General features: G+C 61.9%; 1 protein-coding gene across 3 annotated transcripts in view; it reads left to right on the forward strand.

The window, feature by feature from the left end:
• ELFN1 (extracellular leucine rich repeat and fibronectin type III domain containing 1) overlaps nucleotides 1–14,406 on the forward strand; it is a 65,633-nt gene that overhangs the window by 23,114 nt on the left and 28,113 nt on the right. The window lies entirely within an intron of this gene.

Raw genomic sequence — 14,406 nt, forward strand, 5'->3', positions numbered from 1 at the left:
CGTCGCGTGGCCGGGTGCCTCGGGCGGCTGGGGAGGAGGAGGACGCCGTGGCGTGAAATCACCGGGGTATTTAAAGGCCGCTCTGCATGCCTGACCAGTGCCTCCAGCTGCCCAGCGCAGCAGTGCCTGGCCAGCCAGGCGTTCAGGTCAACCGTGTGGCTGGCGGGGTGGCGCCCAGGCTGTGTGCAGCAACGTCATCCCGGCCAGACCCTCCTGGTGGCTTCTGTCTCCTGGCAGCCACTTCTGACCCGGGGCCTGTTTCTCCACCCGCCCCATGACCAGTGGGCTGAGCGGAAGCCGGGGTGACTGGGAGGATGGTTAGGAGCCGTCGTGAGGCCTGGGGGAGGGGCTGCGGCACCATGTCCCCCAACCCCCACCCGGGTCCTGCAGCCAAACCCCGCCCCCCAGGGCTGCTCACTGGGGCCTGGACAGCTCCATCCAGCCTGCCGGCCTGCGGCTGGGCCGGCAGAGGACCCTTGTGGACCCGTCAGAGGCTGCAGGGCCAGGCCGGGCTGCTCGCTTTATCCGGGCAGAGGCCCCCTCTCTGGCCTCACACCTGCTGGCCATCCTGCCTGGTGGAGGGGCTTGTTTCTCCTTGGCCTGGCTAGGAGGGCCTTGATGCCCATGGGGGCGGACAGGGAGCCGGGCAGGGTGGCCAGGAGGGGCCCGTGACATCGGCAGAGGCTGGGCTGCCACGCGATGCTCTCAGTGTGGAGACCTGCTCTCCTGCACCCTGCTGTCTGCGGGAGATGCGGGGTCATAGACGGGAGGCACTGGGCTGGACTGCAGCTGGGGGTGGTGGGGGAGAGGCAGGGCCAGGACATCCCCCCACAACCTGCCGGACTATCCGAGGGCTCTGTGGCCTTGGGCGAGCTCCCCCTGTCTCTGGGCCTCATTTCTAGTCGGAAGCTGAGGGAAGCGTCCCGAATCCCCACCTCGAGAGCTGAATGAAAGGAGGCAGTAAAAGAAAGTGCCTGCTTCCCGCCTGACCACGTGCTGGGCCGTGGGGGTCAGGGGTCAAGGTCCAGGGGAGGCCCAGGTGGGCCGCCTGCGCCCCTGGATAGGCACATGCCATGCACAGCCTGTGTCTACCCCGAATGTGGGCCGACCTCTAGGTTAGAACACGGTGTGTGTGCGTGCAAGCGTGCTTACACGTGTGGATGGCGTGTGCACACCTGCAGACCTGTCTGTGTGCCGGCTCCTGTGGATACCTCGGGGGTGCTCACGGCCCCACCTGAGCACGCTCCCCCCACCGGCTCGTCCCCGTGGCGCCCCCAGGCCTGGAGCGGTGTCTGGGAGACCTGGATTGGTGCCAACAGGTGGGTGCATATGGTGGGGTCCCCAGGGGCGCTGGCCCCATCAGAGCCCCGGGGTGGGGGCTCCCGGAAGATGGGGAAGTGCTTCCCTCTTCCCAGGAAACGCCACCCCCCCAGAGCAGGAGTAGGTGGGAAGCTTCCGGAAGCCCCCATCTGGCTGTGATTCATGCAGGATGTGCTGGGGCCTTCACAGCTGAACAGTGCCCCGCCCCCAGGGGTGCCAGACGCAGCGGGGAGGCCTCTGGAGTCCAGGCCCTCCTGGGCTCCTGGACTGCTCCTGCCTTCTGAGAGGGGAACCAGGCTGAGGACAGCCTTGGCCGGGGCCCCCCCCGCCGCCCCTGGGCAGACGTGGCCCCGCCGCCCTCTGTCTGGAAGGAGTGGGACTTGGAGCGCCCTCGCCCTGTGCCACGCTCGGCCTGTCGGCCAGGTGGCTCCCCGCGTCTTGTGCCGTGTGGCCGGGCATCTGAGCGCGCTCCCCGCGTCCTGTGCTGTGTGACTGGGCACCCGAGCGCGGCCTTTGCTGCAAGACCAGGCAGGCCCAGCCCCGCTCCTCCCGTCTGCCCGCCCGTGAAGTCATCGGCTCAGCTGGCAGGGTTCCCATGGCAACAGCAGTGACGTCACAAGGGCCTGGGAGGATGGAGGGGGTGGGTGAGGACAGAGGAGGGGATTTCTGGCTTCTCAGTCACCCCCAGGCACTGCTGCGGGGATGAAAGGGGGCCAGAGTGCCCCCCACCGCTTGGAGAAAGGAAAGCCCCTCCCTTAGGGGGGTGCCCCACACCCGCTGCCCAGGTGTGGGGATTCTAGCAGCCGTGAGGGCAAAGACCCAGGCTCAGAAGGCATCTCGGCCCCTGTGCCTCGGCAGCCGTGCTCTGCCAGACTGGCCCTGAGGTCCTCCAGCCACACACCTCACCTGGGGCCTGTCTGGTCCCGTGAGACCACGGGCAGGTGCCCCTGCCTGGTGGGGGTGGGAACCAGACTTGAGTTTCTGGGTCTCATAGGAACTAGCCTGAGATGCTCTGCAGAAGGAAACAAACGCTTTCTGTTAACGGGTGGTGGGCGCCCTGAGAGGCCCTGTGTCCTGACCCCCTGGCTGCCTGTCAATGCGGGGCAAGGCTGCTGCCCGCTGCCTGGCCGCAGGTGTGGGGGCCTCCTGCCTGTTGGGGCCACACGCAGCCTCCTGTTCCACCTGGGGCTGTTGGGGACCCCTCGCCCGACTTTCTGCCTCTGTGCCCGTCACTGCTCACGTGGCATCATAAACGATGCAGGGCACGCTGCTGCTCGGCCGTGCAGTCCTGCGAGCACTCGGTGTTGGGGGAGGAGTCGGCCGCCCGACCTGGAACCTGCTCCACAGCCCGGCCAGGACTGTGACGACTCTGCCTCCCCTCGTGATGTCCACCTGATGCTCCTGCTGGCCTGGTTGCTGGACACCTTCATCCCCTCGATGCCTGAGAACCAGCCTTAGTCCAGAGCGATGGGGACCCACCTCCCCGACTCCACTCCACCTGCTCCCTTGCCAGCCTGCGCCCTCCCCCTTGTGCCAACCCTGGGGCCTGGCAGGGGGAGGCCGGAGGCAGAGGAGCAGGCACAGCCCCCACTCTGAAAACCTGGCTGGGCGTAGGCGTCCCTGATCCCTGTTCCCTGGTTCACAGGCTCACGCGGCGGGTCTCGTGGGCCCCCCGCCCCGTGCCGGGCCTGGGGAGACCAGTCCTTGCCCTTTCAGACGTGCCCGTGTGCAGCGCGTGCCGTGTGCTTGGCCTGTCCTGGTGTAGCGCCAGGGCACAGGAGGCACACACAGCCCCTGCCCACGTGGGGCTGACGTCAGTGCGGGTGGCATGCAGACACAGGGAAGTGAGGAAAAGGCTGGAGGAAGGGCCCTGTGGATGTGGCCTGGGGCGGTCCGTGGCTCCCTCTGCGTGAGCAGGCTGGGGAGGCTTTCTGGAGGAGGCGGCGTTGAGCGCTGGTCCAGGCCAGGGTCCGAGCCCCGCCCCCCCGCCCCCATCTGCCTTGAGATCTGGGAGAAGCCCCTTCCCTCTCTGGTCCGGGCTTCCCGGCAGGCGTGTGGACGTCCAGGGAGATGGGGTATCAGAGAGTTTGCTGTGAGCGGGGGTGGGGTGAGAGGATGGGGTACCGGTGGTCCTGGGGAGGGGGAGCCCCGCCCTCTGGCAGGACAGATGCCGCTCAGGCTCCGTAGGGGGCGGCTGGAAGGGTCTCCTGCCCGTGTCCACTCATAGAGGCGCAGACGAGCCTGGGGCCTCGGCCTGGCGAGGACAGCAGCCCCTTCTGCCCATCTGCCCCGCTGGGGGTGTCTGGGCAGTGGAGGGGGTGCACAGACTAGGAGGCCGTTGTGGCCTCGCCCAGCCCCACCTGCCTGTCTGCAGGGCTGACTGTCCTGTCCACGGGCACGCGGAGGCGGGGCTCTGGCGGGAGTGTTTGGGGTCGGGTTCCTGCCCAACTCCTGCCCACTGGCCGTGGGGCCCCGAGACTACGTTCTCACCTGTCAGAAGGGCTCTTGGCAGGAGGAGGACAGCTCACCGCGGGCGCACTTATTTCCCCTTTGATTTCCAGCCCTTTCAAGAATCTGCCTACCCCCCGCCCCACTCCCCCATATTCTTCTGGGAACGTGTCTTTTTTCTCCTTTTATCAGCGTCGCCGTTGTGAACGGGGAAGGTGTGTGTCATTGTCGGCAGATGGGCCCGAGCAAGTGTTGGCTGGGCGGGAGCGTGCGGGCCTCCCTGCTGGGGCCCTCGGGGGAGGGAGGTGCCTGTCCCAGACTGCCCGGCAGCGGGGGTGAAGGGGCCTCCTGGCAGGCTGCGCTCAGCCTCGGGGCTCACCTGCCACCTGGGTCCCGAACCGGGGCCAGCTGCCTGGGTTGAGTGAAGAGAGAATGAGGCCTGGAACCCAGCGCCCATGGTTGCTCGCTGCGCCCGCTCAGAGCTCAGCTGGTCGGGTGGCTGGGGGCTGGGGTCCTGGAACCCAGCGCCCGTGGGGCTCGCTGCGCCCGCTCAGCTCAGCTGGTCGGGTGGCTGGGGGCTGGGGTCCTGGAACCCAGCGCCCGTGGGGCTCGCTGCGCCCGCTCAGCTCAGCTGGTCGGGTGGCTGGGGGCTGGGGTCCTGGAACCCAGCGCCCGTGGGGCTCGCTGCGCCCGCTCAGAGCTCAGCTGGTCGGGTGGCTGGGGGCTGGGGTCCTGGAACCCAGCGCCCGTGGGGCTCGCTGCGCCCGCTCAGAGCTCAGCTGGTCGGGTGGCTGGGGGCTGGGGTCCTGGAACCCAGCGCCCATGGTTGCTCGCTGCGCCCGCTCAGAGCTCAGCTGGTCGGGTGGCTGGGGGCTGGGGTCCTGGAACCCAGTGCCCGTGGGGCTCGCTGCGCCCGCTCAGAGCTCAGCTGGTCGGGTGGCTGGGGGCTGGGGTCCTGGAACCCAGCGCCCGTGGGGCTCGCTGCGCCTGCTCAGCTCAGCTGGTCGGGTGGCTGGGGGCTGGGGTCCTGGAACCCAGCGCCCGTGGGGCTCGCTGTGCCCGCTCAGAGCTCAGCTGGTCGGGTGGCTGGGGGCTGGGGTCCTGGAACCCAGCGCCCATGGTTGCTCGCTGCGCCCGCTCAGAGCTCAGCTGGTCGGGTGGCTGGGGGCTGGGGTCCTGGAACCCAGTGCCCGTGGGGCTCGCTGCGCCCGCTCAGAGCTCAGCTGGTCGGGGGGCTGGGGGCTGGGGTCCTGGAACCCAGTGCCCGTGGGGCTCGCTGCGCCCGCTCAGAGCTCAGCTGGTCGGGTGGCTGGGGGCTGGGGTCCTGGAACCCAGCGCCCGTGGGGCTCGCTGCGCCCGCTCAGCTCAGCTGGTCGGGTGGCTGGGGGCTGGGGTCCTGGAACCCAGTGCCCGTGGGGCTCGCTGTGCCCGCTCAGAGCTCAGCTGGTCGGGTGGCTGGGGGCTGGGGTCCTGGAACCCAGCGCCCATGGTTGCTCGCTGCGCCCGCTCAGAGCTCAGCTGGTCGGGTGGCTGGGGGCTGGGGTCCTGGAACCCAGTGCCCGTGGGGCTCGCTGCGCCCGCTCAGAGCTCAGCTGGTCGGGGGGCTGGGGGCTGGGGTCCTGGAACCCAGTGCCCGTGGGGCTCGCTGCGCCCGCTCAGAGCTCAGCTGGTCGGGGGGCTGGGGGCTGGGGTCCTGGAACCCAGTGCCCGTGGGGCTCGCTGCGCCCGCTCAGCTCAGCTGGTCGGGTGGCTGGGGGCTGGGGTCCTGGAACCCAGTGCCCGTGGGGCTCGCTGTGCCTTCTCAGAGCTCAGCTGGTCGGGTGGCTGGGGGCTGGGGTCCTGGAACCCAGTGCCCGTGGGGCTCGCTGCGCCCGCTCAGCTCAGCTGGTCGGGTGGCTGGGGGCTGGGGTCCTGGAACCCAGCGCCCGTGGGGCTCGCTGCGCCCGCTCAGCTCAGCTGGTCGGGTGGCTGGGGGCTGGGGTCCTGGACCACCTGGAGGGAGGAGCCAGAGGCGGAGGGTGTGGGATCCGGCCGCTTTTCTGGCCCGTTTCTAAGGAGGGTTTTCTGGAGCCCCCGGGACAGTGACAGGCTCTTCTGGGGATCTCACTTCTGTCTCGATGTACTTTTTTTAACCTTGCAGCTACGGTGGAACAGCTTACCACGTTTAGCCAGTGAGTCTGAGGGCACCTCAGCCATCATTTCAGGCAGACAAGCACGTTTTAAGCCTCATTCTCATATTTCTAATAAGCACTTATCAAATTTACAGCTCTTGCAGACGACTCATCAGGCTCCTGCCTCCCCTTCGCTGCGTTTTTCTTTCCTGCTTTGCACCCTCCGAGCTGGCCCTGCCTTTGCTCAGCAGATGAGTGCGTCGGCTCCTGTCGGCCGAGGGGTGACGGGGCTGCAGCTGCAGCTGTGGGCTGGGGGTCCCGGGCACGTTGGCGTCAGCCCTGCGTTCTCCCAGCATCGAAGCACCAGGCCCTCCTGGATCGCAAAACGTTAATCAGCACCAGCACTTTGCTTTTCTTGCTGGCATTTTAATAAACGTAATAGTGTATTATTTCCCAGGTATTTTTTTTGGTCTGAAGATAACTATTTCTTCTCTAAAGCAAATGAGGAGAATGCTCGAAGGAGAAAAGGACTGTGATTCCACCTGGAGAATGGCCCTCTGGGCTTTCCTTCACGTGAGGGTGAGGGTTTGTTAGAGTGTTGGTATCAATCACCCTTAAAAAAAGCGCAACAAACTGAAGTGTAACTCACCTGCAGAGACGCGCGCGCAGACCCCAGGGTACTGTTTACTGAATTTTTCATAAAGTGTAACCAGTGCCTCCGTCAAGAGGCAGAACCCACCAGCTCCTGGACATCACCTCTTGGCCTTTCAGGGGTCATGCCCTGCCCAAGGGTGACCACAGTTTTGGCTTCCAGCGGCATCGTTTTGACGGAGTTTCCTGGTGACTCAGTGGTAAAGAACCCGCCTGCCAATGCAGGAGAGGTGGATTTGACCCCTGGGTTGGAAAGATCCCCCGGAGTAGGAAGTGGCAACACACTCCAGTATTCTTGCCCGGGAAGTCCGTGGACAGAGGGGCCCGGCGGGCTGCAGTCCGTGGACAGAAGGGCAGGCGGGCTGCAGTCCGTGGGGTCGCAGAGCCGGACACGACTTGGTGACTAAACAACAAGCGTAGTTCTGTCTTGTTTTCACACGTTGTGTGAATGGAGTCACAGGTAACTCACTCCTCACGTCTGGTGTGTGAATGGAGTCACAGGGAACACGCTCCTCACGTCTGGTGTGTGAATGGAGTCACAGGTAACTCACTCCTCACGTCTGGTGTGTGAATGGAGTCACAGGTAACACACTCCTCACGTCTGGTGTGTGAATGGAGTCACAGGTAACTCACTCCTCACGTCTGGTGTGTGAATGGAGTCACAGGGAACACGCTCCTCACGTCTGGTGTGTGAATGGAGTCACAGGGAACACGCTCCTCACGTCTGGCTTCTTTTGTCACACGCCTCACTCGTGAGAATCGCGTTCCTCTGGCCGTGATGGTCCGTCCGTCCTCGTTGCCGAGTGGCACGCCCGGGTGTGCAGACGCCCCGGTCTGTGAGTCCCTCTGGCACCGACCAGCGTGGTTTCCAGCGTGGCTGCTCTGAGCCGTGTTGCCAAGGACACCCTTGCACGTGAGTTTTGCAGGAGTGCGTTCATGTTCTGTCCGTCTGGGAGTGGACGTGCTGGCTCTGGTCAGTCACAGATCTTGAGCGGTTTCCAAGCTGCAAACTTCTCATCAGCATTATTAAAATGATGGTGCAGTGTTTGGAGAGGGTGCCCTGTAACTGATTCACAGTCCTCCTCAGATCGAACACTTACGTGGTCTCCAGTTTTTTCTCTTCTATATTAAGAGGCAGTGGAGATCTTTGGCTCAGTTCCTCTTTGGGATTATTTCTTTATGATAGGTTCTTGGGAGGAAGACAGTTGGCCCAAAGGCTGGACTTTCCTCCCCCGCTCCTGGGACTTTTTCAGATTGTCAGATGGGCTTTCCAGGTGGCTCATTGGTAAAGGGCTTCCCTGGAGCTCAGATGGTAAAGAATCTGCCTGCGATGTGGGAGACCCAGGTTCCATCCCTGAGTCGGGAAGATCCCCTGGAGAAGGGAATGGAAACCCACTCCAGTGTTCTTGCCTGGAGAATCCCATGGACGGAGGAGCCCAGTGGGCTACAGTCCACGGGGTCACAGAGTTGGATACGACTGAGCGACTCTCACTGTCTTGATGAAAGAGTCCGCCTGCCAGTGCAGGAGACGGTGGTTCGATCCCTGGGTTGAGAAGATCCCCTTGACGAGGTCATGGCAACCCACTCCGGTGTTCTTGCGTGGAGAATCCTGTGGACAGAGTAGCCTGGCGGGCTGCCGTGCATGGGGTGCAGAGTCGGACAGGACTGAGTGAGCATGCACACGTGCTCGCAGTGGGTAGCGTGTACAGAAGAGCACCGAAATCACGTAGGAACACGGAAAGGATGACCACTGTGTGGACGCTGTCCGGCCGCAGTCAAGGCTGAGAGACTGCGATGGAACTTCGCCAGCCCCCGGGAGCCCTTCCAAGAGCTTTTCTGTGATGCAGTCCTCTTCCGTTCCCACACACAGACGGTACATTCTGGGATGGCCTGTGTTTCTGTACTTTACATAAATGTGACCCACGCGTCCATCGGAGAAGGCAATGGCACCCCACTCCAGTACTTTTGCCTGGAAAATCCCATGGACTGAGGAGCCTGGTGGGCTGCAGTCCATGGGGTCACTAAGAGTCGTACACGACTGAGCAACTTCACTTTCCCTTTTCACTTTCATTGGAGGAGGAAATGGCAACCCACTCCAGTGTTTTTGCCTGGAGAATCCCAGGGACGGGGAGCCTGGTGGGCCGCCGTCTATGGGGTCACACAGAGTCGGACACGACTGAAGCGACTCAGCAGCAGCAGCAGCATCCATAGCCTTTGGACTGCATTCTTTGGTCAGCAGTACTTGGGGGTCGATTTATGCGCTCATCACGGGTGGATTTTCATTGCTGCAGAGCAGTCCCTTTCAAGACCTGGATCCGGCTGGTCCCTGCTTTGGGCTGTGGTGAACCTCTGTGCGTGTCTTTGGCTGTGAGTGCCATAGTCTGAGCTTTCCACCTGGGGTGGGGTCTCTGCTCTCGGAATGTTCAGGCGTGCATCAGTCTTCTCCTCGGTGTGACGGTGAAACAGTCCCCAGAGCAGAGGATGTCTTCCTGTTTCACCGTGTCCCCAACACAACACTCCTGAGACTTCTGAAGCTTTTCTGTCTCCATAAATAATGAAGTTGAGCATCATTTATGGTTTGATGTTTTTGGAGCCATTTGGATGTCCTCATTTGGGAAATGCCTTTTCAAGACCTCTCTCCATTTTGTAAATTACTGAGCTGCCTGTATTTTCCTCTTGAATTTGTAGGAGTTGCCCATAGATTCAGGATAAAGTGGCCTTTCCTCAGAGTAGATTGTTGTTGTTCAGTCGCTAAGTCGCGTCTGATTCTCTGCGACCCCAGGGACTGCAGCCCGCCAGGCTCCTCTGTCCGTGGGATTGCGCGGGCAAGAATACTGCAGTGGGTTGCCGTGCCCTCCTCCAGGGGATCTTCCTGACGCAGGGGTCGAACCCACATCTCCTGCGTCGGCAGGTAGATTCTTTACCGCTGAGCCACCAGGGAAGCCCCAGGAACTCTTCACTTTTGTGGAGTAAAGTTTATCAGTGTGCTCTTGAGTGTCCACGGGGAGGAGGCCTTCCTGGCTTCCAGGTTGTCCATGCATTTCTCTGTTATCTCTTCAGACATATAGTTCTTTTCTCATCGAGGTCTGTAGTCAACCTGGAATTGATTTTTCATGTGGTGTGAGGTAGGGGTCTGATTTCATTTTCCTCCCAGATATCTGATTTCTTGATTTGCTGGTCTCCTTTGTCATAACAAGGGCTGGCTCCTCGTTCAGGGGGTGAGCTTCCTGTTTTGATCCATGGGTTCATTTTCTGATCTCGTACCATGAACACACGGAGTTTCTGTGGTTGTGTGATAAACTATCTGATGAGTAATTCGCAGCCACCCCCCCCCCCTCCACCTTGTTCTTATTTAGGGCCATTCTAGGCCCTTGGCTCTTCCATGTAAATTTCAGAGTCAGCTCGTCAGGTTCCACAAAAAGAAAAAAATTTCCAGGATTTTGATTGTGATTGCATAGAATCTGTGGATCAATTTGCAGTGTTGAATTTTAATAGGCGTTCATGTTCTGCTTACTACAGATGTATAGAAATTCACTTTACGTTTGAATATGGATTTTATGTCAGCGCTCTAAGTTCTGTCATCCATCACTGCATTTATACATTCTCTGGGATTTTTTTATGTAACACCTGTGAATGACTGGAGTTGTTTCTCCCTTTCTGAGTCATATCACTTTGATTTCTTTTTCTGGCCTTATTGCAATGGCTGAACCCTCTAGTGCAGTTTTGAACAGAAGCGGTGGTGGCAGCATCCGCGTGCTGTCCCTGGTCTCAGACGGGAAGTTTCAGCTTCGTCATTAAGCCTCTCTTCTGCTGTCAGCTATGCACACTTTGGAAGCTTTTTATCTGTGTTGCCAAATGACTTTCCAAAAAAATTGTGCTGGTTTCACCATAACCTTAGCAGAACTTTTCTTTAGTTGCTTTTTTTTTGGTGGTGGTTTTTAGATCACTGTTTATATGATGAGCCTATATGGCGTCTCAGTGTAATTTTAAAAATTTGCATTTCCCTAATTATGCAGGAAGTTGAACTCGGCCGTGTGTTTGTTAGTGGTTCCTAATCAATTTGAATTCTTTACATAATGAAGTTATCATTTGTCACACTGGCTGTGAATGGTTTTCCCTGTATGTCGTACATCTTACTTTTTTTTTCATGTTCTTATACCTTATATTTATATGGTCAGATCTGTCTCTCTCCTTGTACAATCTATTCTATCCCTCCAGAGCTTGGAAAGCCTGTCTCTCTCCTGAGGACTGCTAAGTACTGAATTCTGTTTTCATCCAGTTTTTTTTTATGGTGTAATATTTCATATTTAACTGTTTACTCCATCTGGAATTTGTGGGGCTGTGGGGTGTGAAGTGAGGAGTTAATTGCTGCTCGCAGTTAACGGGGGAAGGGGCCTCATTTGCACTTCCAAGCCTGGGGCCCCCGGCTTCCCTTCGGCAGGGCTGAGTGGGAAGAGATTAAAGGGGGGAGGGGAGGTGGTGTGTCTGCAGCCAGCCTGGGAGCTGTAATTACCGCGTCCCTGGCTGCCACTGCCCGACTTTGAGTCAGAAGCAAAGAGGTGTCAGGCCGGCTGAGGAGCGTCCTGGGTGATCCCAGGCCCGTCTGTCTCTGGGAATGAGTTTCCCCGACTGCAGAGGGGTGGCATTGATGACCCCCTGTCCTGTGGGTGCTGTCACAGGAGCGAGTCCTGCAGAAAGTGGGGGGTGGGGGGTGGGACGGGGAGTCAGGCTGGCTGGGCACAGGTCCCGGCTCCTGTGTGTAGAGTGACTCCTCTGAGCCTTGGTTTCTCTTTCTGGAGGCAAGGGTCATCGAGGTGCCCGCCTGGCAGGGTCGTGTCTCAGCTGTTGTGGTCACTATTCAGGGACCCCAGCTCTGATGGGCTGGGGACACCCCCTCCCCTTCCTCAGCGCCCCAGATTGAGCTGGGTGGCCGGCACGCAGAACCCCGTGTCTGCTTCCCGACCCAGGGAGTAGGCTTGGGGAGCGCCGCCCGGCAGGGTTCCCCTGCCTCCCCAGCCCTGTCCGCCCTGCGGGGCCCCCTCCCGCCCCTCTGCCTCCTGCCTTGCCCTCCATTGGAAACCAGCCACGCTGCACCGTGGACCCAATGGAGCGAGGAGAAGCCACCTGGCTCCCTTCATGGGTCCCCAGCCTGGGATGAGCCCAGGGACCCATCTGGAGCCTTGCGGGGGGCGTCTGCCGTCTGTCCAGCTCAGCGGGCAGTGGAGGGAGGTGGGGTGCTGAGGAATGGAGCGCTCCCTGGAGCCCCCCAGAGGCAGGAGGGAGCTGAGACAGTGTGGGGCACCCCTGCCCCCTGGACACCCCAGGAGGGCACCGCCCACAGCAGCTGCCAGGGAGGGGCCTGGGCAGCTCAGTTCACCCCCTTCCCCCACCCGCCGCCAGCCCCATCCCCCAGCCCTCGAGTCCCCTCTGAGTCGGGGGTCCCCGCTGCCCTCCGTCCTGCCCTCTCTGTGGGGTCGGCACCAGGACGGCGCCCTTCCCCAGCCCCTGGCACAGCAGGTGTGCAGACTGCACGGGCCACGGCTGAGCCTGCCGCGTGCCAGGCCCGGCTAGGCGGAGAGGCTGGCCGGCCTGCCAGATGCGGGGCAGTGGGGTCAGGTCGGGGCGGAGGCCTTTGTGAGGGGGAGCGCACGCCAGAGGCGGAGGAGAGGCCGTGCAGCGTCTGAGTGAGAGCGGAGCCTGAGCTCGGCGGTCAGGGGGCGCACCTCCTGGGCCCCGCTTCACAGGCGGGGTCTGGCTCTGGACCGAGAGGCAGGACCAGGTGGAACAGGGTTTCCTGCCGCCCGGAGTCCCCTCGCCCCTGCCCCGTGGGGTGTGCGGGCTGGGGGGGAGGGCCTGGGGGGGACGGCGCAGCTGCGGGAGGCGGGCTGCTGGCATCAGCAGGAGCCCCTCCTCCCCTCCCCAACAATCAGGGCAGAAAATATGCAAATGGTATAATTACTGGTGTCTGTTTTGCTGATATAAGTGCTTGAAATGCAGATGTCAAGTTCGGGCCTTTCCTCTGTCCCACCCGCACCGGACTGACATCTGTGTGGCTCCATCGCGGGGGAGGGTTGGGGACCCCGCCCCCCACCATCCACCTCTGCCGCCATCCGGACGTGGTGGGCTGCCCGGCCCCCACCAACCGTGCGCACAGCGCTCCTCGGAAGGGAGGCCTCGGGCACCCCCACCGTGTGGCCTGGGGCCTGTCGGTCGGCCCCCAGCCCCAGGTCGCCTGTCCGAGGGGTGGACCACAGCCGCGAGGCCCCTGGGGCAGCTGAGGGAGGTTTGTGGTCCGCTCCCCAACCTGAGAAGCCCGGCACAGGTCAGTTGCGGTAAACCAGAGACTCAGAGTCCCGGGAGGCCTTTGGGGCCCCTGGTGAGCCCCCAGCTTCTGTGTGTGCCTGCCCGGGGAGGGGCAGGGGGGCTATCACCTTCAGCCCCTCCAACCCAGGGGGTCTCTGCGGCTTTGGGGGCCCTGAGGCCTGTGGGTTCAGACCAGCCTGGGTGGTGGCCAGCGAGGGGTGGTCACCGTCATCCTGGTAGTTTGGAGGGGGAGCTGAAGCTTGTCGAGGTCACCCGGGTCAGCGTGTGTCCATTGGACACCCACTTCCCTCCCTCCCACCCAACCCTGGGTCTCCTGCCCGGGCTGTGCCCCCCGAGCCCGCACCCTCAGTCACTGGCCTCACCTGAGCTCCTCCCGTGAGTCCAGCACCTCTGGGCTGTTCAGGCCAGTGGATTTCCAGTAGCTGCACAAGTACCATCTTAAAACTGGAATGGGCACAGCCCCAGAGAGGCCTCCCGCCGGCCCCTAGTGTGGTCAGAGGCAGGTGGGGGTGGGCCCCTGGCTCCCCTGTGGTCCGCGTGGTGGGACGCTGGCTGGGGCTGAGTTGCAGTGGAGTGCGGTGAGTGTGTGGGCACACGTGGGCCTGGGAGGGCGTGCGTGCGCGTGCACCCGTGTGACCCGTGGGTCTGCAGGCGATGCCAGTGGGGCATCGTGAACGGCCTGCTTCTTCTCACACGCCTGTGAGCCGGGCCCGCTTCGCCCTGGCCAGCTGTGCTGGACGTCTGAGGGCGGCTGGAAGCCCTGCCCTAGCAGGGTGGGGGTCCCTGGCTTTCCAAGTCTAGTCAGGACTGGGTATACAGCAGGCACTCAGCACGCGTGCCTTCCTGCTTCTCTGGGGCCTGGTGGGCGAGGCAGCCCCTCTGCCTGCTCCGGGCAGCTGGAAGGCCGACCTGGGGTGGTCAGGGTCCCCAGGACCTGGGAGAGGAGAGCAGAGGCCGCCCGGGGTGGGCAGAGGCTGTGGGTGGGAGCGGCTCTGACCTCCCCGCCCTGGTCCCCAGGCTTCGGCTCGGCCAGGAAGCCTCCTGGGAGCTTCTGAGCCCCCGCATTCTATTTTTATTCCAATTACCTTTTCCTAGGCAGGTTCAGCCTCATTAGCATATTCAAATGCATCCATTATTATTTCAATTAGCTGTTGAGTAATTAAGTCTAATTGATGAGCATTCCCCCCACTTCCCCACATATTTTTTGGTTATTTACATCCGCTCCTAACCAACAATTTTAGGTAATTACACGCCACTCACTCGTCTATTTGCACACACTCTAGCACGACAGGCGCCCTCCCCCCAGCCCCGGAGCCTGGGGGGCTTCCAGCGGGGGTGGGGGCTTCAGGCTGACAGCCTGGGGACCCCCTCGGCTCTTGCCCAGGCCCTCCTGAGGGTCACTGCCAGGCTTCCAGGGGCTAAAGGTGTCCCGGGGCCCCCCTTACTCCCAGAAACGAGTTGTCCCAAAGACAGCACCTCCTCTGGGCAGCCCCTTAGCCCCCCAACCAGGTGGGACACGCAGGCCTTCAGTCAGAAAGGCTGAGAGCGAGGA

Source organism: Bos indicus x Bos taurus, chromosome 25, assembly GCF_003369695.1.
Source record: "Bos indicus x Bos taurus breed Angus x Brahman F1 hybrid chromosome 25, Bos_hybrid_MaternalHap_v2.0, whole genome shotgun sequence".
Classification (NCBI taxonomy): domain Eukaryota; kingdom Metazoa; phylum Chordata; class Mammalia; order Artiodactyla; family Bovidae; genus Bos; species Bos indicus x Bos taurus.